The sequence below is a fragment of the Grammomys surdaster genome, unplaced genomic scaffold (assembly GCF_004785775.1).
Source record: "Grammomys surdaster isolate TR1022 unplaced genomic scaffold, NIH_TR_1.0 126035, whole genome shotgun sequence".
Taxonomy (NCBI): Eukaryota; Metazoa; Chordata; class Mammalia; order Rodentia; family Muridae; genus Grammomys; species Grammomys surdaster.
In genome coordinates, this window is record NW_021620848.1 from 2,244,313 (window position 1) to 2,267,387 (window position 23,075).

Below are 23,075 nucleotides of genomic sequence, written 5' to 3' on the forward strand. Positions count from 1 at the left end.
CCCCAGTCTCAAGTCAGTTAATCCTAAAGATGGCCCCCCACTGATTTCCATTCTGATAACGAGAATTTTCCTGCTTCTGCTCTCCCCACACCTGATCCCCATCCCAGTTCCTCTCCTTATGCCTCTGTTTTAAACATATCAGTACAGGAGACAAATTCCTGAACAGAACTCCCATAGCTCAGGCACTAAGATCAATAACTGATAAATAGAACCTCATGAAATGGAAAAGATTGTGCAAGGTCAAGAATGCAATCAATAGGACAAAATGGCAGCCTACAGAATGGGAATAGATCTTCACCAAACCAATACCCAACAGAGGACTAATTTCCAAAGTATATAAAGAACTCAAGAAACTATACACTAACAACTCAAATAACCCAATTAAAAGAGGGGTAGAGCTAAACAGAATTCTCAACACAAGAATCTCTAATGGCAAAGAATCACTTAAAAATATTCAATGTTCTTAGTCATCAGGGAAATGCTAATCAAAATGACTCTGACTTTCCATCTTATACCAATCAGAATGTCTAAAATCAAAAACTCAAGTGACAGCACATGCTGGCAAGGTTGTGGAGCAAAGGGAGCATTCCTCCATAGTTAGTGGAAATACAAACTTGTGCAACCACTTTGGAAATCAATTGGGTAATTTCTCAGAAAATTGGGAGCAATTCTACCCAAGTGCCAGCTATACCATTCCTAGGTATATACTCAAAAGACACCCCACACAAACACTATACCATAAGCACACTTGTTCAACCATGTTCCTAACAGCTTTACACATAATAACCAGAAACTGAAAATGACCTAGATGTCCTTCAATCAAATAATGGATAAAGTATGGTACATCAACACAATGGAAAATTATTCCTATATTCATATATAAGACATTATGAATTTTGCAGACAAATGGATGGAACTAGAAAATAGCACCCTGAGTGAGGTAACCAACACCCAGAAAGACATGGATGATATGTACTCACTTATATGTGGACATTAGTCATAAAGTACAGGATAACCATGCTACAGTCCACAGACCTAAAGAAACTAAGTAATAAAGAGGGCCCAAGGGAGGGTGCATGAATCTTACTCAGAAGAGGAAATGAAATAGACATTGCAGATGATGGAAGAAGGGAATATTGTAGCTTTAAGTACCATTAGTGAAATCAGGCACCCTTTTACACAGCAGCATCCATTTGTGAGTCTTTGCACAACTGGCACCAAGAAAAATGCATCACCAATGAAATGTGCTCTAGTCTATTTATTATGTTAAAAGACAATAGTTATTTTAAACATTTATTTATTTTCATTTTATGTGTGTAATTACTTTGCTTGAATCTGTATAAATGCACCATATATGAATGCTAGATGCTTGTGGATGCCAGAAGAGGGTACTTGGTCCCCTGGAACTCGTATTACAGAGAGCTGAGCAGTTTTGAGCCACCATGTAGACGGTGAGAATGGAATCCGGATATTCTGAGAAAGAAACAAGTGCTCTTAACTACTGAACCATCTCTCCATCTCCAAAAGACAAAATATTTTAAGATTTATCAACAACTTTTAAAAATTATATGCTTTAGGAATTTCATTTAGCATTCCATCAACAAATATACTTTTAGGATAATGTCAACACAGGTGGTTTGTGGCTATTAAAAATTATAAATAATAATACACATTTTTATCCCTATGCATTATGATACATATGCACATGCCTTAATAATATACATGACTAATAAAATCATGACATATAATTAATATTATATCTAAATAATATGTCTATATATGTATATGTATAAACTCAACGCTATCATCATTACTCAATTATAGAAGTACTAATAAAGACAAAGAGGCTCTAGTGAAAATAATACTGTTTCTTCAAACTAAATATATATAATTTCAATTCAAACAAGCCTCTTTAGGACTTAAAAAATATTTGACCTTTTGTATTTATAAAATGACTTCAGTATAAAATTTAATCTGATTAAAGTTCCTCTTAAAGTTATTTTTAAATAATATTCCCATATCTTCCATGCTTATGTGACTATTGATAAAAATAGTCAACACTTTTCTTTACTCACATTAAATATAATTTTGAGAGCATTCCTTCCAGTACACTGAAATTTGAGCATCCTAGCCCATTTTGTCAGTATTAGGCTAAGACTCAAGGTCAAAAAAAAATTCTGTTTGCTCCAGCTGCCCAGTCCTCCTACTGTAAGGCTCCTCTAGTCTGTTTGTAAAGATGTTTTGAACAGCTACCTAATATTCGCTAAATAGAAGCCTCATGAAGACTGGGGTTATTTGCAAATAGTTTCTTCCAAAGCAGTGGTGGTATAACACTTTAGAACATAAACCCATCTCACCAAAGTAGAAAAACTCATGCCTTGGAAGAAATAGAATGTCAAAATAAATGCAGTTATGATTTTAAGTTCATAATAAGCATTTAAGCATCATGAATATCCAACAAATAAAAAAATAATACATTAAAGTTTAAGACAAAAGGTTGCCCAATGCTTACCAAACATCTACACTAATTTCTCCAATAGACATGACTGTTCTGACATGCAAGTCTCGAAAATTGGAGATTTTTGCTCTCATGACCAAATAGCTCTTCTGAAAGCTCAAAGTAGTATCTGTGTTCAAGCAAGTGTGCCACATAAACAGAGAAAGTGTTTATTAAAAGTAAAGTTAGCACCAGAGACAAGCTGGAGGTTTCTGCTTTTGCTTTTTATTTCTAGTGCTCGTTGCTATTTTTATTCTTATCCTTTACCTCTAGAAAAGCCTTTAGTGAACAGGAGCATAAAACCTAAGATTGAAACTGCACAAAGTCACTGAGACCTTAAGTCTCCATAGGAATAATGGTATTTGGTGACATTAGCTTTAGACTTATCTGTGTATGCTGCAGAACGTGTCTGTGAAAACTCCCCATCTTTTGGGGAACTTTCTTCTTTTATTTTTGGAAATATTCTTTCCTGGCATTCCTACTCTCTTATCCCACTCTGACACTAGCCTTTGTGTTTTTCACTCAGGACTTCTCCTTTCACATGAAATATGGCACTTTTCCACCCAAAGAATTGACAGAGTTTTGTGTCAGTGTGGAAATGGCTTCTGGGTAGCATCTCTTCAGCTTGATCAGTTTTTAATATTTTCTACATTTTAAATTTCTTTTTAGACAGGCAGATTCTCTTTTAAATATCATCTACAGTGAAAATACTATGAAAGACTGAATGGATAATAACAAAGTGTAGCAGCCCACATTCATCCTTTGGCTTTGACCTCGACTGTCTGTTATGTAAAAATTTGTCTTTTGCTGAGAAAAATCCATTTTTTGACCCCTCAAAGGGGAAATCTAATTAGACTTAATGAGTTAAAAAGTTGCATTTAATATATGGATACATTCAATAGAAAGAAATGGACACACTAAAGGAATATTTTGTGGAAGGTGGTGGATCAAAAAGTATTAGAAAGGAGTTGTGGCCACATCCGGCTGATTAACTGATTAGAACTTCAGTTAATGAAGATGTGGAGAGGGTAGAGTGTTTCAAGTAGCCACTGATTGCTTCTCTGTATGTGACCTCATAGCTGGTGACAGGCTAAACCCTTTAGACTAATTTTCACCGACCAAAATGATAAGAATGCTCTTTCATATTATCTGAGGACTTAGCTGAGATACCCCACTTTTCCTTGATCCACCTACTGAATGTATCTACTATATATTTTCAAAATCTTGATCTATGGTCTGTTTGTTCTGCTGTTATACAGCAACATAGACCTGTTACCACATTAGAATATTTTATTTGTGAAACTTTCACTGATGGTCCCATGAAATAATTAGACATATTTGGCTCTAGAATAAACTCACAAACTCTTTACGGACTATTGTGTTTGTGGATCAACTATGTGCTATTATAATGATGTGCTTAATCGTCCTGCTTCCTTCCATATGACTCCTAAAGACACTGACATCTCCAAAGACACAATAGTGTCTTGTATGCTAATGATAGTGCAATTAGCCACTGGGTATTTTATGATGGGAATAGTCAAGGAAAGGTCACATCAAAACTAGAGGGTTAAAATATTTAGCCCTAAGCCTCAACCTTATAAAGAACAAAGGGCTTGGAGGATAAATTGCTTACGAGTGTCCTGGGATTTAATCAATTAATTTTTATGTGATGAAGAGTTTGGAGAGACTGCAGACACATGTAGATGTCTCTGGAGGGTGATACATCCTGACTGAACACAGCAGCTATGTATCAGTCCATCATCTCCATCTGTATCCTTTACAGCATGCTTCATCAAAAACAATAAAAGTAAAAGGAGTGCTTCCCTGAGTTGTGCAAAATTAATTTAACTTAAAGAACAGGTTGTAAGAACCCTGACTTAATACATTATAAATCAGAAAATGGGTAAATAACCTGGTTCTAGTAGTGATTGTCATCTGGAGTGAGGAAGCAGAACCATCTTAGACAGCAAGCCTTTAACCTGTTGGATGTGACTATACGAATTGAGGACGCACAGCTAGTGCCCACCACAAAACTATTTAATCAATTTGTTGTTGGTGGGGAGAAAAATCCCACATATGTTAACAATCACTTAACTCATTATTGATTTTTGTGTTACAAGAAGAAAGAATTCTGAATATTTTTCCTACAGAATAAAATATCAATTTATATATTGTGGAACACGTTAATAAACTGTTACTAAATTATGCTATGCCGAGAATGTCTGCAAAATACTGGATTATAACAGTAATCATTTATCACAGATAGATATTTCCTGGAGGCTGATTTCAGCTTATTTTTCATCTCCTCTGCTTCTAGGACTAAGATTGAAGAAATGGGTCCCAAAGGGTAAAATGAATTGGTTACATTGGGGTCAGGATCAGAATTTCTATTGCAAAGTCTGTGAGCTCTTCTGTCATCCACACCAATGTCACCTAAGGCCTTGTACAGTCCACAATATATGTACCCCACCACACCCATATATATTCCACCATAGCCATGTGTACACCACAACAGAAGACGGTTTAGATCAAATGGATGTAAAAATGGAAAAATAGGGAATAAAAACATTCTAGACCATTGTGGATTCCCATACCAGATAAGGTAAAGTAGAGCACTGCCCATACCCCATACAGCTATCAGAGAGCATGGCAGAAGTGGGGTCACTCCCTATGCAAATCAGGCTTGGGTTTACTCAATTTCAGAGAGATAAAGCCAGTTAGCCTCCTGTTTCTCTGACAGAGAACACACTTCTCAGAAATCATGAGACTGACAGTCTGGCAATCTAGTTGATAATCTTGGAAGGCCACTGCCCATGTCGTAGCACTCAACCCTTGTTATTTTTCCTCCCCTCCCCCAACTCAAGCTATATAAGCTAGCCCCACAATTTCAATAAACAAGGTACCTCCTAAAATAGTTGTCTGGGTTGTTCATACCCACTGCACTCATCACTGTCCCAGACCTGCTCTCCAGCTCCTCTGCACACTGAGACCACCAGTGAGCAACAACTGATTGGGGTTGGAGGGACACACAGATCATAAATATCTCATTTAAACTTTATAAAAGGTAACGTAAGCATTCCCATCATTCTTAATGAAAAAAAAATCTCTCTCAGAAGTAACATGTCATTTCACTTCTCAAACTTTGCATATTTCCTGAAATATATAAAACTCAATAGCTATCTCACTTATTCTTCTGTCTAGTATCTGAGTGTGAGACATCTATTCCTATATCATATTAATCAAACTGACAGATCTGGCCTCATTCTCTGGGATTCCCTCTTGACAGTCATATTAGTGTAAAGAAGGTGTTTAATTTTTTTGGTGAGATTCTAGATGTTTCTAATGTATGTTAAAAGGCACTGTAGTGTGATATAATGGCCTTGCACTTAGAGAACTGCCTCAAGTTAAAGGCAGACTGTAATGGATAAATTAGTCACTGTCAGGTATCTTTAGAAAGCATGGTATTGTGAATGCTAGAACAATGAATGAACTGAGTTTCAAGTAGCCTTTGTCAGCAGCTAATATTATATAAGCAGTGTCTGAGACATCTTTTTTTATAATTGTAGCAATATATTAAAGCCTTCTATTATCTTCAGTAATCCAGTCCCTAGAAAGATGATGCTGGAATTCTGAAAGGAGAAACCCAAATCCACTAAAATAAGAGCATACAGTGACACCTACGTAATCTCTCCAGTCAGAACTCATTTCCTGCTTTTACATGGGAGCTTTCTTCAGTGCTGTAACTAGGAGACAGGGAAGACAGAGAGCTGCTGCAATGTGGTGCCAACCTTATAAACTGTTCACACCTAAAAGAAAGCATTCAGCCAGAAACCTGGAACTTTCGGTGACACAGATGTATCACATAAGCTCATAATTATTTTTGAAAGATAATTAAAGGGACCTGTCATTAGAGATCAAATGGTCTCTGCTTGGATTTAGATTTGTAATCAGTCAAATTGTCTACAGTTTTTAATTAGTACATTATAGAAACACACAACACTCTATTTTAAGTGAGCCATTAATCTGAAAAGTCAACTGTGTTTTAAGTTAAGGTAGTATGGTGATTCCTTTGCAGGCTTTAGAGTAGAAAGAGGAACATGATCAGGGTAAGGCAAGAATGAAACTCAGCTCAGCCCAATATTATGGTAACCTGTTTGGTCTTTTGCTATGTATTATAACATTAAATACTGGACCCCAAGGCATAGTTTCCCCCAGGGACAAGAAAATCCACACTTAGACACAAGTGATGGTATGTAACCTTGCCCCCACCCCAAGTTATCTCTGATTTGGTGAATAAAAATGTCTACAGCCTATAGCTGGGCAGAACTGAAATAAGTGGGGTTTGTGTATCTGGATTTGGGTCTGGGGGGAGACTACCATAATGAAGGAAAAAGAGAAGATGGAAAGAAGAGAGATTCCATAGGTATGAAATGGGAAATTCTGCTTTTGTTGTAGTTGTGTCATGTGATGGTTTTCTGGAAGCTGTCATATGAGAGGATATTTTGCTGAGAATATACATGTGGTATTTTTCTAGAAACTGTCTGGTGAAAGGCCATGTGGCATTTTTCTGGGGCTGATGCTTAAGAAGACATGTGATGTTTGGAAAGAGATAAGTATAACCTAACAGATAGTGTATGAAGCTCTGGCCTTGCTGGTCTTCATTGGGCTTTGCTGATGATGGTCTTTCATTGGTTCACCTTGCTTTCTTCCATGATCTTCACTTGTAACCTTTTAGAGAGAACTTCTGGATGGTGCTTCTTGCCAATTCAACGGACTCATGCCAATCCATGGAGCCTCATGGTTTCTTCTGAATCAAGCTGCTAGTGATGATTTCTGTTTGGTGTTTTACTAGTGGACTGGACTGCTGACAACAAAGAGTGGAATTTCCCTAAAGAACTGTTGACCTCAAAACTTTGTAGGCATCAAGTTCATCATCATCTCTCTCCTCCTTGCTCTCTTCCTACACTCCACCTCCGTCTTTCTTCATTTTACAGCCTCCTCTTTCCTTCAACATTGCCAGTCCTTGGAGATACAATTCAGATTATCAGGTTTAGGGGCAAACACTTTTACCTGGTAAGCCATATAGTCAGCTCTGGTTTTATTTAGTATGAGTTTTTATTTAATTTGTCCTACCTGGCCCTCTTGATAACACAGATTCTTGTTTTCTATATCTCTTGAAGAAATAAAGTTTTATCTTCTGTTAGTTTTTCCATTCCCAGAACTCTTAGAAAAGTGATTTCTCATTTATTGCTGCTTATTAAACAACCTGTATCCATAATCCAAATGAAAACTAAGTACTAGCCTACCCAGAGAAAGCTTTATACAAATGTAATAATTAAATCAGTTAGAATGTAAATTTGCCAAGAAATACAGAAAGAATACTCACAAAGGCACACCCTGAGGCATTTCATGGGATTTTCTTCCTGAAATAAGTTTTTGTTAGTTATTATATATAATATATTATACACATATGTGTGTCTCTGTGTGTTCATAAATATACAAATATGTATGTTTACAAATGAAAAGACCAAAATTGTACCACTTCCTCTTAGTGGGGTGAACCAACAGCGATATTATGTAAAAACTTTAAAAAAAAATACTAATGGGTATTTTTTTTTCTACTTCTTAGTTTTATGGACAGATCATTGCTAAAAGGAGAAGCCTCAAGATCAAATTCCAAGTGTTCTAGATGTTATGAATACGACTACAACAAAAAAACTGAAGTTATTTCAATCTTGATTTCCAATGGGATCAATATTAGGAACCACAGTAACTTTTCAGGCTTATTTTTTATATTAATGGAACATTCCTTAACATAAAAGCATCCTTAGCAAATATCTGACATAGTTTTTTAGACAAGTTTCAATCATCCCATATGTCTTAGGGAGACCTTCTGTGACAGAAAATAGCTTGCGGTAGGTAGAAAGATGAATAGCTCTCTGATGAAAACACATTAATCACACGTGTAACCATGAAAACAGATATTTGAGCTTGAAAGGAAGGTTGGGGTTGAAATAGTGGAGTTCAGAACTCTACAGGAAGATAAATGAGAAGCCTTGCAACTAGGTATGAAACAACTTATCTGACTGATAAGAAAAAACAGGGGTTCTGGAAAGCAAGTTCCTTGTCAAAATGTTGGACGCCCAGCTCTCATAAATCCTCAGAGAAAAAGAAAACTGTAGAATCACTGAAAGAGAAAGCAATGTAATACAAGAGTATAACAGGAACAAAAGTGTCCACGGCAGAAATGGCTTTCACATAAATATAGATAACCATAGTGGTAAAAGATGCTAAGCTCTTGGGAAGAACAAACCATGAGCAAAATGTGTAAAATAAATCAGAAACAGGTCATATTTTAACAATTTGATAACTGTAAATCATATTCAAAGCTAAGAAATGAATTAGTAATGAGAAATAAAGAGGGTATAGATTAGCTAGCAAGGGTAGTATCTTGATCACAAATGACTGCAGTAAAATTTGTTTTCTAACAAGATAAACTTCATACTTAGATAGACTATGAAGAAGAGAGATACTGATGGTGTGTTTGCTAACAGATGGGTTTTTGTTTATGTCTGTGTTTAAGCCACCGTCTCTAGGTTCTCAGGCTTTATCTTTCACTAGATCCTTTCCTTCAACACCAAACAGCTTTCTTTACAAAGTAACATCTTCCTTTCTCTGAGCTCCAGTCAAGGTAACTGTAGCAAAGTCTGTGCCACATAGAGTAGATAGAAATTTTCTTTTTTTTTATGACTTCACATTTCTAAATTATATTAATTATAAAAATGAGGATCAGAATTTTGAAAGCTTTATTTATTAATATAGTTTTGCCAAGGCCTCAAAGTTATATGAACACAATATGCAAATGTAATTAATTTTATATTGTAGTTTTTTTTTTCTTTTTAAAAATTCTTCTTTCTCATTTATTCCTTCCCAACTGCAGTTTCCCCTTCCTGCCCTTACTGCAGTCCCACCACCACCACCTCTCTGCTCCAGATCCATCCACCCTCTACTTCCTCTCAGAAGAGAGCAGGCTTACCAGGGGTATCAACTAAACACAGTATAACAAATTTCAGTAAGACAAGACACATAACATCATCACATAAAGACTTGACAAATTAATCCAGTAGGAGGAAAAAGATCCCACAAGCAGGCAAGAGAATCAGGACAAGCCCCATTCCCACTGTTAGTATTCTGCAAGAATATCATGTTACTTGTCCATAACCTATATGCAAAGGACATAGGTTAGACCCCTACAGGCTCCCTGATCGCTACAACACATCCTAGTCAGTTGATTCTGAGGCCTGTCTTCTCCTAGTGTGTCCCTGACACTTCTGGTTCTCCAATACTTCTCCTCCTCCTCCTCCACAGGACTTCCGAGCTCAGCCTAATATTTGTCTGTAAGACTCTGCATCTGCTCCCATCAGTTGCTCAATAAAGTAACTCTAATCTTTTTGATGAAAATTTCTTCTAGGTCCTAGGACACTCTTCAGGCAGGACAAACTGTTTGTCCAAGGTTTTGTGGCTTGATTGGTGTCTCAATCCCTCCACTAGAGAGCTTGCTAGGTTACAGAAGATGGCCAGTTCAAGATTTGTGTCTATTACTAGGAGCCTTTGTTAGGGATATTCTCATAGATTCCATGGGGTTTCCATTGCACTAGGATTCCATCTCATGCCCCAAAATGCTATACAATTCTAGTCATTTCTCCCAGGAATTCCCCCACTTCCCCTCCACCAGATCCTTTCTGTTCCCAACCCCACTAAGTCCAGTCCCCCCAGTCTACCCATAAATTCTATGATATTTTCCAGGGAAATCCTTGTATCCCTGGTTAAGCTCTCCTTGTTACTTAGCTTGTCTGTGGACTGTAGGATGTTTCTTACTTTACAGATAGTATCCACTTATAAGTGAGTATATACCATGTTTGTCTTTCTGGGTCTAAGATACTTCACTCAGGATAATTTTATCTCTAGTTCTGTCCATTTGCCTGCAAGTTTTATGATGTTATTGTTTTAGACAGCTGAATAATATTCTGTTTTTGCAAAAGTACAACATTTTCTTTACCCATTCTTCAAGTAAGAGGAATTTATATTGTTTCCCTTATCTGGATATTATGAATTAAGCTGCTATAAACATTGAATAAGTACCCTTGTGAAAAGATGTAGCATCCTCTGGGTATCGCATCTGACAGAAAGCTAATATCCCAAATATATAAGAAACTCAAGGAATTAGACATCAACAAACTAATACAATTAAGAAACAATGGGGTAAAGATCTAAACAGAGAATTCTCAAAGGAGAAATTTCAAATGGCAAAGAAACACTTAAAGAAATGTTCACTCTTGTTTTCGCTCTGGATTCTCCATGTTGGCCCAAAGATGAGGAGCCCAGAGCTGCCACCGGGGATCGGGGCTGGGGGAACCGGGGGAGCCACTGCCTGGGCCGCAGGCCCTCTGTGCAGACTGCCTCCCTTCCCGACCCAGGGAGGAAATGGGAGGAGGGGGGAATGTGAACAGCTGCGGTAGTCTCGGGAGCCAGAGCCCAAGGGGCCCCTATCCAGGCCCCCCAGCCCGGCCCTCCTGCGAGCCCACCCTTGCGTCCTCCCGTCCAGCCAGCCTGGGGCCGGGCCGTGGGATTGTTAGATGGAACATGACTCCATCCATCATCACTCAGGCGCAGAGGGAAGATGCCCTGATGCTCACCAAGCAAGGCCTAGTCTCTCGAAGTCCTCGCCTAAGAAGCCCCGTGGCCGCTGCATCTTCAAGGCCCTCTTGTGCTGTTTTCACACATAGCATGTTGGCCAGTCAAGCTCTTCCACTGAGCTCACACACAAGGAGGAGGCCAATACCATCACCAAGTCTCATCTGCTCCAATGTCTCCAGTACCAGTTTTATCAGATCCCTGGGACCTGCCTGCTCCCAGAGGTGGCAGAGCAAGATCAAGGAAGGATGTGCATGGTCATTGACCTGGATGAGATTCTTGTGCGTAGCTCCTTTAAGCTGATCAACAATGCTGACTTCATAGTGCCTGTAGAGATTGAGGGGACCAAGCACCAGGTGTATGTGCTCAAGAAGCCATACGTTGATGAGTTCCTAAGATGGATGGGGGAGCTCTTTGAATGTGTTCTCTTCACTGCCAGCTTGGCCAAGTATACTGACCCTGTGACAGATCTCCTGGACCCTGGACTGATGTGGAGTGTTCTGGGCCCGCCTGTTCCAGGAGTCTTGTGTGTTCCACCAGGGCTGCTTTGTCAAGGACCTCAGCCGCCTGGGAAGAGACCTGAGGAAAACTGTCATCCTGGACAACTCCCCTGCATCTTACATCTTCCACCCAGAAAATCCAGTGCCTGTGCAGTCCTGGTTTGGTGGCATGGCAGAAACAGAATTGCTGAACCTGATTCCAGTCTTCGAGGAGCTGAGTGGAGTGGATGATGTCTATACCAGCCTTGGACACCTGCGGGCCCCTTAGCCTTCCTGCTCCAAGAAACGGCCATCCCAACAGGGGACTTGGCTACACTGTGCTTTTGTGATCAGCCTGACTGACAGGGTCTGCAAGTAGCCAAGTGTGCTGGACAAAAGCTGTAGAGCAGGTCACACACAGAGCAGGGACTCAGACCCAGACCCAGAGCTCTCTGCACCCAGGTGTGTGTGTGTGGGAGGGGGGGTTGCGTCCGTGTACGCATGTGTGTGCATGTGCCCATCTAAACTATGGTCCAGGGTACCCAGTGTCCAGTAGGAGGAGAAGCTGAAAGATCAAGACTTAACCCAAGTCATTTGCCTCCTTTCCTGCTGTCCTGTGAGCTACTGAGCTTTACAGCCATGAAAACTATAGTAGGCTCCCTTGCCAGACCACAGCCTTTCCTCAGCATCACAAGGGCTGTGCCAAGGAGAAAGGAAAGGCCAGAGGTTGCTTTCGGATGCCCAGGGCATGTTCGCAGACCCACCAGGTCCTGTTTCTTGCGGGCTGCTCCTGCCTCCAGCAGAACGCCTGCCACAGGCACTTCTGTGTCCCGAGGCTCAGCGCCAGGCCAGCTTTCTCACTCCCAAGCCGTAGTCTTACTCCCATGGGAAAGGAGGTCTCTGCCCCAGAGGAGGACAGATAGTTGATTTCTGTTCTTTTAACTTTTAAAATTCTCTTTCTAAACATGGCATGGTTTGTATCCGGCCGAGCTACAGTCCTGGACCTGAGGTGTGTGTGGGAAGTACTGGGGTACAGGGAAAATGCAAATGTTCAATGCAAGATGTGTCTCCTTGCTCCTAGATCCCAAAAGTACTCTTCAGGGATTCTGTGCTAGCTGATGCAAGGACATTAACTCCAAAGGCTGAGGAAGGCTGGGCTCTACCTTTGTGTCTTCCCCAGTGTCCCGTCCTGGCTAACTCTTTCCTGTTCTGGCCTTTATCCTTCTTGGTTATTTCTTTTCCTCTCCAGGGCCTGGGGACAAGGACTTTCCTAGGTTGTAGGTGTTGCTGTTACTTGATTTGTCAATGCCCCTACTTCTGGTGACAGACTGAGTGAGAGTCCTTGCAGCCCTGTACTCTGGGTATCTCCAAGCTCTCAATCTTAATGCTTTAAAAGTAGTCACGGAGTGGAAGTTTCCCCAGAGCAAAAAACTAATGGGAAATGTCACTGTCATTGGGAACACAAGGGGCCCCTGAGGAGCCTCCACCTCAGCATCACTACCTTAACTGAATCCTGCCCAGGGTTGGGTAGGATTCTGCTCCCTCCTTCTGAGGAGGGTAGGAGTTCCTACCCCATCTCTGCTTCCCCTGGAGGTGGTCAGCATTTGTGGGTTGGCTCAGGTGTGGTCACCTCCCACTCAAGAGTCACAATATTTTCTAGTTTCCACACACTAGGTCCTGCCACGGGTTTGAGAAAGCCTGGTGGTGGAGCTTGGTGTTCTTAGTGGAAGCTGGCAGGCATTCCTCTAGCGTTATGCAGACATCTTCCTTGGCTCAAGACTATGGAGCCTTGTCTTTCACTTCTGTGACAAAGACAGGCCGTTTCTCCAGCATCATTTGTTTGTGTCTGTGGGGTCCTGCCAAGGTGAGCTGAGGGCTCCAGTTGCTAGTCAGGAACATGGGAGCTTGGCTATGGCTCCAGGTCCAGGCCCTGGTCTCACTGCCATCCTAATACTGCAGGAAGAGGTCTCCTCACAAGGCTACTCTTAGGGCTGGTCCTGACTAAGCAATAAGAGCCTCAGAGTTGATGAAATTTTAAGGACCCTTTCTGGCTTCTTGGTCCTCCACGCTTTACCTGTGACCAAAGCCTGCTGTGGCCTCATGGGAGCCCCTGCTGCTGCTCCATGAAATCCTAGCTCTAGGCCTGTCTGCCACCAGAATCCCTCTTACCACCTTCAGTCTGCCACAGAGATGCCACACCAGCTCCTCTCTTCCCAAACCTAAACAGGATCTTCTGTGGTGGACCAGAGTCAGCTAGATGTTGTATCTTTTATCCCCATGCTAGTTCTGTGTTTTAGGATCAGGTGATGCTGAGGAGGAGAGAAGGACAAGAATGAGAGGAGCCAGCTCCTGAAGCCTGTCATTCCACTGCCCCCAGCTTGCCCCAGTGCACAGTGGTCTTCAGGAGTCAGCAGACTACCCAAACAGGTGTCTGCATCCACTCAAAGCCATGCCAGGGATCTGCCCCCTGGCAGGTTCAGCTCTTTAAGGTGCCCCTTTTCAGGGACACAGTGTGTGTCTGATTGGGCTTCTCATCAAAAGCCTGATGTTCCTGCTCCTCTTATAGGGGGAGCTTTGGACACAGGATCAGATTGATAACGGGCCAGATAAGGGTTTCCACTCTGCACACTGTAGAGGGGACACCATAGGCCCATGGGTCCCTCATTAAAGAAGTTGAGTGAATTTGCCTTCATTTAACCAGGAACCTGTCTCACTCCCTTCTGCCTCCCAAAGATTTTTGTGCAATTGTATAATCCCCTCTGTTAACAGTGGCTCAAAAAAGCTTTGTACTAAAAGCATGGAACCTTCACAGCAGCCCTTTCCAGGAAATGGGTCCCCTGCAGGTCCATGCCCTGCCCTGTTCAGAGGCCTCTTGGCAGTGCAGCTGGTTTGTGCTGTGCTGCATTCAGTGTGTGAGCCTGGCTAAGTGTGAGAATGATAAGCCGTTTCCCCTTTGGGCTACTTAGCCACAGCTACTCTTCAGTTATTTTTTTTTAAATAGCTTAGTTCTCCCTCACCCCCACCTCCCTACACACACAGGGTTTCATGAACCCCAAGCAGGGGCTTGAACTCCAGTTTAACCAAGAATGATCTCAAACTGATCTCCTGAGCACTGGTTTACAGGTGTGATCACCTTGCTGGCTTATGAGGCACTGGGGACAACCCAGGGCACACACTCTCCAACAAAGCTACATCCCCAGTCCCTCTTTATAGAAAACATCATTAGTCACACATCAGGCCAGCTGCCCCATCCTTTAGTGCAGGGTCAGCTCCCAGAACTGCCCTGCTCCTGCTCAGTAAGCTGGTGATTCTTGCCTGTAATCACCCCACATCTGCCTATCTCCAAGATGCCATTTGGGGGGAGGGGTCTGCTTCCCACTGTGACCGGGCTATGGGATCCTTGAGCACCTTGCTTCATGATTTGATACACTTGTATTCAAAAACTTGAATTGTAGGATGCCATTAAGAGTCTGTTTATATTTTTGAAATGTTTGCATTACAATTGTAAATAAAGGCCGGTTTAAAAACCTAAAAAAGAAAACAGAAAAAAAAAAGAAAAAGAAATGTTGAACATCCTTAACCATCATGGAAATGTAAATCAAAATGACTTAGATCCCATCTTATACTTGTCAAAATTATTAAGATCTAAAATACAAGTGACAGCTCATGCTAATGAGAATGTAGAGCGAGGGGAACCCTCCTGCATCACTTGTGTAAAATTGGACAGCCACTTTGAAAGTCATATGGAGGCTTCTCAGAAAATCAGAAACTGATCTACCTCGTGCACCTGCTATACCACTTCTGGGCATATACCGATTCTAGTATTTTTTTTTTAAGTAAAGTATTTAGCCAATAAATCTGAGAATATAGTTAAGACCTCTAGATAGGTGAATAAAGACCCCACTGTAATAAAACAATTGTCTTTGACTGTCTTTTCTGTCTTCTGACTTTCTATGTAGATTTTAGGAAGCTAAACATGGCCCTTTTCCAAGATGTTAAATAACCTTATCTCAAAATTTGAGTTTTGTGGTTTGGGGGATTCTTTTTATCCACTCCAGATATTTTGATTTTGATTTTTAAAAGAAAAAAAATCAGGCTAGGCAAATAGGTAAGACAGAAAACTGGGTGCATGTTTCAATTTTGACAATAGAATGGTACGACATAGAGATAGAAACTCTCTGAGTGGATTTTTTTTTCTAATCTTCAGCACCTCAGGTAAAACATACACACACACACACAGACACACGCATGCACACGCATGCACTCATGTGCGCAGACACACACAAAAGCACACTTTTAAATGATTTAACAAAAAAAACTTTATATCACTCCATTGTGTTAAACAGTAATTAGTAAGTACTTTTCGATAGTAACTCAGAATATTAACATTTTTATTTGCCAATAAAAAGACACAGACTAGCAGATTGAATAAGAAAGCAGGATCTATGATTTTCAGCTTCAAAGAAAAAAACAGATCAACAACAGATATTATGCAATGGTAAAGAATGGAGACAGGTTTCTTCAAGCCACTGGAACCAAGGAACATGCAACAGTAGCTATGCTAGTACCCAGGAAAGTAGTCTCAAAACAAAACTTGCCTTAAGAGATAAGGAACTTCACTTCATACTCATCAAAAGAACAAGACAAAAACTAATTAGCACAAACTTCTTGAGAGACTTATAAAATTTTGTCTTGTTCTACCCCTACCCTCTAGTCAGATAGTAATTATAATTGCTTAATGGTTTGGACATATAACCAGGATTCTCATTTTCTAAGTCTTTCTTTTTTGCTTTGAATTTAGACACAGAAAATGAGATATGTGTTTGTTTTAGGCCCTTAAAGTGTCAGTGTATGTCTAAGGTAGACTTCCCTTAGAATTAAGAGTTCAGAGTGTGGAAGACAGTTGCCATTTTATTTGGGGACCCTGGGATAGAGTGGTAGCTGAGAGATTGTGGGCAAGTACGATAGGAGATCTCACCAAAATGGAAAGAAAAATATTCAGGTCAGAGATTGTTCATAATCTTTGTCCTAAGAAGTTTTATATCAAATTGACACAAGCTACACTCATCTGAAAGAAAGGAACCTCAACTGAGAAAATTTCTTCATAAGATTGGGCTGTAAGGCATTTTGCTAATCAGTGATTGATGAAGGAGGCCCCATCCCATTGTGTGTGTTACCTTTCTGGGCTGGTTGTACTGGGAGCCACAGTGTCAACTGGCCAGAACCCCAGGAGCTCCTGGAGACTGGACCACCAACCAATGAGTATACATGGAGGGACCCATGGCTCTGGCCGCATATGTGGCAGAGGATGGCCGTGCTGGACGTCAGTGGGAGAAGAGGCCAGTGTAGGGGAATGTCAGAGTGGGAAGATGGGAGGGAGAGCACCCTCACAAAGGCAGGGGGAGAGGGTATGGGATAGGGGGGTTCAGAAGGGGAGATCTAGAAAGAGGAAAACATTTGAAATGTTAATAAAGAAAATATCCAATTAAAAAAATGAAACTAACTGATTTGCATGTCTCATTCAATAAATAAGAAGTACTAAAAGATCTCCAGTATCTGACACAGTGACTATTCTAACCACATTTACTAGTTATGTCTTCTGTTGTCTTGTGCACACTAACTCCTTTTGCTGCTAGACAAATAAACTACCATACTTCCAAGAAAAATAAATAAATAAAACCAGAATGCAGGCTAAACAAGCTATGGCAAGAAATCCTGTAAACAGTACCCACCCATAGCATCTGCATCAGATCCTGTGCCTAGGTTCCTGCTCTATTTGAGTTTCTGTCTTGACATCTGTGATGATGAACAGTACTGGGAAAGAATAAGCCAAATAAAATCTTTCCTCCTCAACTTGCTTTTGGTCATGGTGTTTCATCACATCAGTAGTAACCCTAACCAAGACAACCACCAAACTATTTTCATTAGGGATAAGCAAGAAAATTTGAACTTATACAAATCAATAACTGTTATTGATCATATAGATAGAATCAAAGATTCACATGATCATCATATTAGACACAGAAAATGCCTTGAAAGAAATGTACTTTAACATAATAAAAATTATATGATAAACCTTTAGGCAATATCATGCTACATGTAGAAAAACTTAAGATTTCTCACTAAGAACTGAAACAGATTAAGGGTATTCTCTCTCTTAATTCTTTTTTTCTTTTTTCTTTTGGATATTTTATTTATTTACATTCCAAATGTTATTCCCTTTCCAGGTTTCCCTTCCTGAAACCCCCTATCCCATCACCCCTTCCTTTGCTTCTATGAGGGTGCTCTCCCACCCACCTCACTGCCCTCATATTCCCCTACACTGGGGCATAGATCCTTTACAAGACCAAGGGCCTCTTCTCCCATTGATGCTCAACAAGACCATTCTCTGCTACATATGGGTCTTGAGCCATGGGTTGCTCCATGTGTATTCTTTGGTTGGTGGTTTAACCCCTGGGAACTCTGGGTGGTCTGGTTGGTTGATATTGTTGTTCTTCCTATAGGGTTGCAAACCCCGTTAGCTCTTTCAGTCTTTTCTCTAGCTCCTCCATTGAGGACCTTGTGCTTGGTCCAAAGGTGAGCTGCAAGCATCCTCCACTGGATTTGTCAGGCTCTGGCAGAGCCTCTCAGGAGACAGCTATATCATGCTACTATCAGCAAGCACTTTTTGGCATTCACAATAGTGTCTGGGTTTGGTGTCTGTATATGGATCCCCAGGTGGGGCAGTCTCTGGATGATCTTTCCTTCAGTCTCTGCTCTATAGTTTGTCTCTGTATTTGCTCCTGTGAGTATTTTGTTCTCCCTTCTAAGAAAGACTGAAGCATCCACACTTTGGTCTTTCTTCTTCTTGAGCTTCATGTGGTCTGTGAATTGTATCTTGGGTATTCTGAGCTTTTAGGCTAATATCCACTTATCAATGAGTGTATATACCATGTGTGTTCTTTTGTGATTGGATTACCTCACTCAGGATGATATTTTCTAGTTCCATACATTTGCCTAAGAATTTCATGAAGTCACTGTTTTTAATAGCTGTTAAAGAATATCTGGGTTCTTTCCAGCTTGTGGTTATTATAAATAAGGCTGCTATGAGCATAGTGGCGTATGTGTCCTTTAAGAGAGGAATGGATACAGAAATGTGGTACATTTACACAATGGAGAACTACTCAGGCCAAGGCAATCTTTCATGAATTGAATACTACCAGAGGAATCATCATGCTTGACTTCAAGCTATGCTAGTCATAATTTTTTTTCAAAAAGCATGATACTAGAACAAGAGTACCTCAGGTGGGTGGAATATACCCAAAGGCCCACTCACTGCCATATGACCAGCCCACAACAAGAGCCAATATTATATTCAAGTATTTGGCAGACAGATTGGAAAGAAAAGTAGAATGGTTTGGGCACTCGTGTAAAGAGGCAGAACTGGAGAGGTGAGGGTGGAGAGCTTGTCATGAGTAGCCTCCACTGACATCTGAGAACATATTGAAGTCCTGACCCATGCCACTGAGGGCCATTTCTGGGTCTGTGGTCAGGGATGCTGTGTCCAAGAACTGTCCAGAGTTGGCCCCACCCCTCACTGGCTGCAGCATTCAGGAGAGCATCCCTTGCACCTCACCGAAGCAGCAGAGTAGAGCTAGCTGTGGTGGCAAGGACTCAGGAGAGCTGGACGCATACGTGTGATCAGGGAAGTGATGGCTCAGTCCCTGAGTCTGATGTCCAATGTTGTAAGCAAGGGAGAGATGCCTGCTCCCCCACTGCAGGTCTTGCCACCTCCAGCAGGTGAGAAAGTTTTCCCTCAGGTCATGAGAGTGGGGGAGCTGCAATCCATTGGAGACTTGGCCCTATACCTTGTCTGACCAACACAGTAGAGCTGAACCTAGTAACAAAAGCTCAAGTGAGGTCATGAGGGAGAGGTGGCCCTGACCCTTGCCAGCTGTAGCATTTGGTGAGCTAGGAAGAGCTCTGTACAGAAAAGGAAACTGTCAATCAAGTAAAGAATGAGTCCAAAGAATTGGGGAAAAAAATCTCCACCAACTCCATATCCAATAAACAAATAATGTCTACAATATGCTAAAAACTAAAATAACTAAATATCAAGAAAACAGCCCTATTAATAAAGTGGCATGGAACTGAACTCAAAATAAGGACCACACTTTAAAGAGTACTCAATTTCCCTAAACATCAAGGCAAAGAGCTTAAAACTAGTCACACCCTAATCACAATCACCATCATCAGGAAGTAAAATGATAACAAATCCTAGCATGGGTATGACAAAGGGAGAACGCTTAGACACTGTTGCTGGGAACATAAACTAGTGCAGCTACTCTGAAAACAAATCTCTGCATCTTTCCCCAAGAATTTAGAAATAGAGAGACCATATAAAGTCACTATATCACTCTCAGGTATATATTGCAAAATTTTATATCACACTATAGAGATACTAACATGCCTGTATTCATTGCTGCCCAATTTGCAATAGTCAGGAAATGGAATAAAGCTAGATGTCCCTCAACACATGAATAAGTATTAAAATGTGGCACAAATGTGTGTGTGTGTGTGTATGTATTGTATGTATGTATGTGTGTGTATGTATTATGAATATATATACAGATATGAGTGTTATATATGTTATATATGTTTGTTATATATATTATATGGCATATATGTGGGTTATTCATATGTTTCTGTGTGTGTGTGTTTCTGTGTGTGTGTGTCTGTGTGTGTGTGTGTGTCTGTGTGTGTGTGTGTGTCTGTGTGTGTGTGTGTCTCTCTGTGTGTGTGCAGGTAAATAGGGTTGAAAAAAATTTATACCAAGTTAGTTTATCAAAGCCCCCTGGACACAAAATACCATGCATTTTCTCTCATATGTGCACATACTACCTTTAAGTACTTTATTTTTTGTATTTAGCCACATACAGAAATGGTCCCGTATGTGGGGGGATATGTTTAGAGAAAGGGGTAGTAGATTAAAAGATAAATAAAAATAGAGACAGAAATACTTAGGAAAGGGGATTCAAGCAGGTAGCTGAGTTATAGGGGTAGGTAAATGAAGGGATAGTGGAAGAATTACTTGAACTGACAAGGAATCTCTGTAGGCCACTGGTTGAAAAGACAGCAATGTTCTTACACAGATCTGGACACCGAATGTCACAATATTTATTTGCATCGGTAGTAGTAAGGCTGTTTTTATGGGTAACCAATCACCTGATTACATTTGAGAATGGCTCCAAAGGAGGGAAATTCATTCTTGGTACCATAAAAATCATAACTGGAGAAGCCATAGGCCCTAAAGGAGTACCTATTGATGGTGCATTGCTAAATGGTTGTGTTGTCAGACTCCATTCTACATATTGCATGTGCTGTACTCTGAATCTTTGTCAGAGAAGTCTTTTATTACAGAGAGTTGTGGTTAATGCATAGACTCATAACTCTTCAAAATGCTGAAGATAATCACCTGTGAGTACACAGCCATAGAAGAAACACCTATATAAATACTCTACCCTACAAGGTAAACACAGGAAGTGAAGTAGAAGGAGGGGTGTATGCAGTGCCATAAAAGCCAAAGGTTGGGAGTTCGGTGAAAGGCTTGTTTCTGGACTTGTCATTGCTGTTGGAAAGGTGAGCTTACAGCACCTCTGTCACCTCCCAAGATAAGAAAAGGCATTAAAATATCAAGATGCAACACAATAAGATACTATAGGATACAATAGGGAGAGATCAGCTCAGCTCAAACTAGAAGGAGAAGGATCCTTGACATTTTTACTCTAACTGAGGAGTTACTGGCATTTCATGGCTTCTGAAGAAGGGAGAGTCATTTTTCTTTAGCAGTGATCATTGTCTGCCACTACAGATGACTCACCACCACAAATTGGTATCAGTAGGTTATTAAAAAAATAAGCAATAAAAACACCATGAAGTTGAAAAGGAGAGAAGTAGGCACAACATATGTGAGAGGGAAACATTGGGAGTTCTGACAAAAATAGGAAGGAGAGAGTATGGAGTTTAGGACCAAGAAAACGTGGATATATGCATGAAATTTTCAAAGAAGGTAGTTTAAGTAACTAAATTAGCAGATACTAAACACCATATCTTACTATTTCTATTTTATTCAAATCACTGTTACTTTGTAGTTTTTATTACAACTACATTTGTATGTAAATCCCAAACATATACCTATTTGGAGCAATGTTTTACCAAATTTGTCTTGAGTTTTTAATCTTCTGTTATTGTCACATTTATAGCTAAGATTCGTAAAAGTGGCCACATAACATATGTAGCACAAATACATTTATTTATTTACTTAATGTTTATTTATTTATTCATTTGTTTATTTTAATGTATGAGTGCTTTATCTGCAGGTACACCTGCATGCCAGAAGAGGGCATCAGGTCACATTATAGCTAGTTATGAGCCATCATGCGATTGCTAGGAAATTATTCACACACACACACACACACACACACACACACACACCTGTTTTCTTCAGTAAGAGTGTATTCTGGTTATCACTGATTGACAATTAGACTGTTGACTTTCCTCAACCTATGCAGATCTATTAACAAGACTTGGGATTGGATGATCTAAAAGAATAAAGCAAACTACAGTCCATGGCTGCAGATGATCATCCTTCAATTTTGGTGTATGTCTATACATTAATAGAACAAAGAAAGCAACGATCCAAGGAAGGTATATTGACCTTTCATCAGAAAAGCATGATCAGAAAAACATCTTTAAAAAATGCTAGTGAGAGCATATTAAATATTAACAGAGCTGTCCTTTCTGAGAGCTTCCTCAGGACAAACAAACTTAAACACAATTTTCTGGCATGTATTATAGATTATATCCGGGAAAGCACAAAAGCAAGGCAAGTGGTTATATCTAGATTTGGGGTACTTTGAAAGAGCACTCAGTATATCTTTTCACCAGATTGGGTTCAATATCTATGAACCCATCAAGAATAAACATGTCTTAAATATAGAATGTGAATATTTTTCACAGAAGGCACAAAATCATGTCAAAGAACAATCCAGGGAACAAAATGTACCTGAGGTAAAAGGTCCTCTGATTACTTTTTCCTGGACCCTTTCTCAAAGTTACCCAAGGCATTCTTTACTTTGCATCAGTTTTTGACTCTGTTCCAACATTAGAGAGAGGTTAAAATCATCTGAGAGGAAATGCTCTATTGATACATTGTCTATATCACATTAGCCTGCTGGCATGTCTGTGGGGAATTGTGTTCTAGTTTAATTCTCTTGCTGTGATAGAACACTCTGACCAAAAGTAACTTTGAGATAAAAGAGTTTATTTCACCTTACACTTCTAGGTCACACTCTAACACAGATGGAAATCAGTACAGAAACTTAAATCATAAACCGAAAGGTGGGCCTACCTATTATTCCACATTC

At 40.2% G+C, this 23,075-nt stretch overlaps 1 pseudogene; it reads left to right on the top strand.

Moving 5' to 3' along the window:
• Positions 1 to 10,981: 10,981 nt before the first annotated feature.
• LOC114610234 lies at positions 10,982 to 11,959 on the top strand (annotated as a pseudogene).
• The last annotated feature ends 11,116 nt before the right edge of the window (positions 11,960 to 23,075 follow it).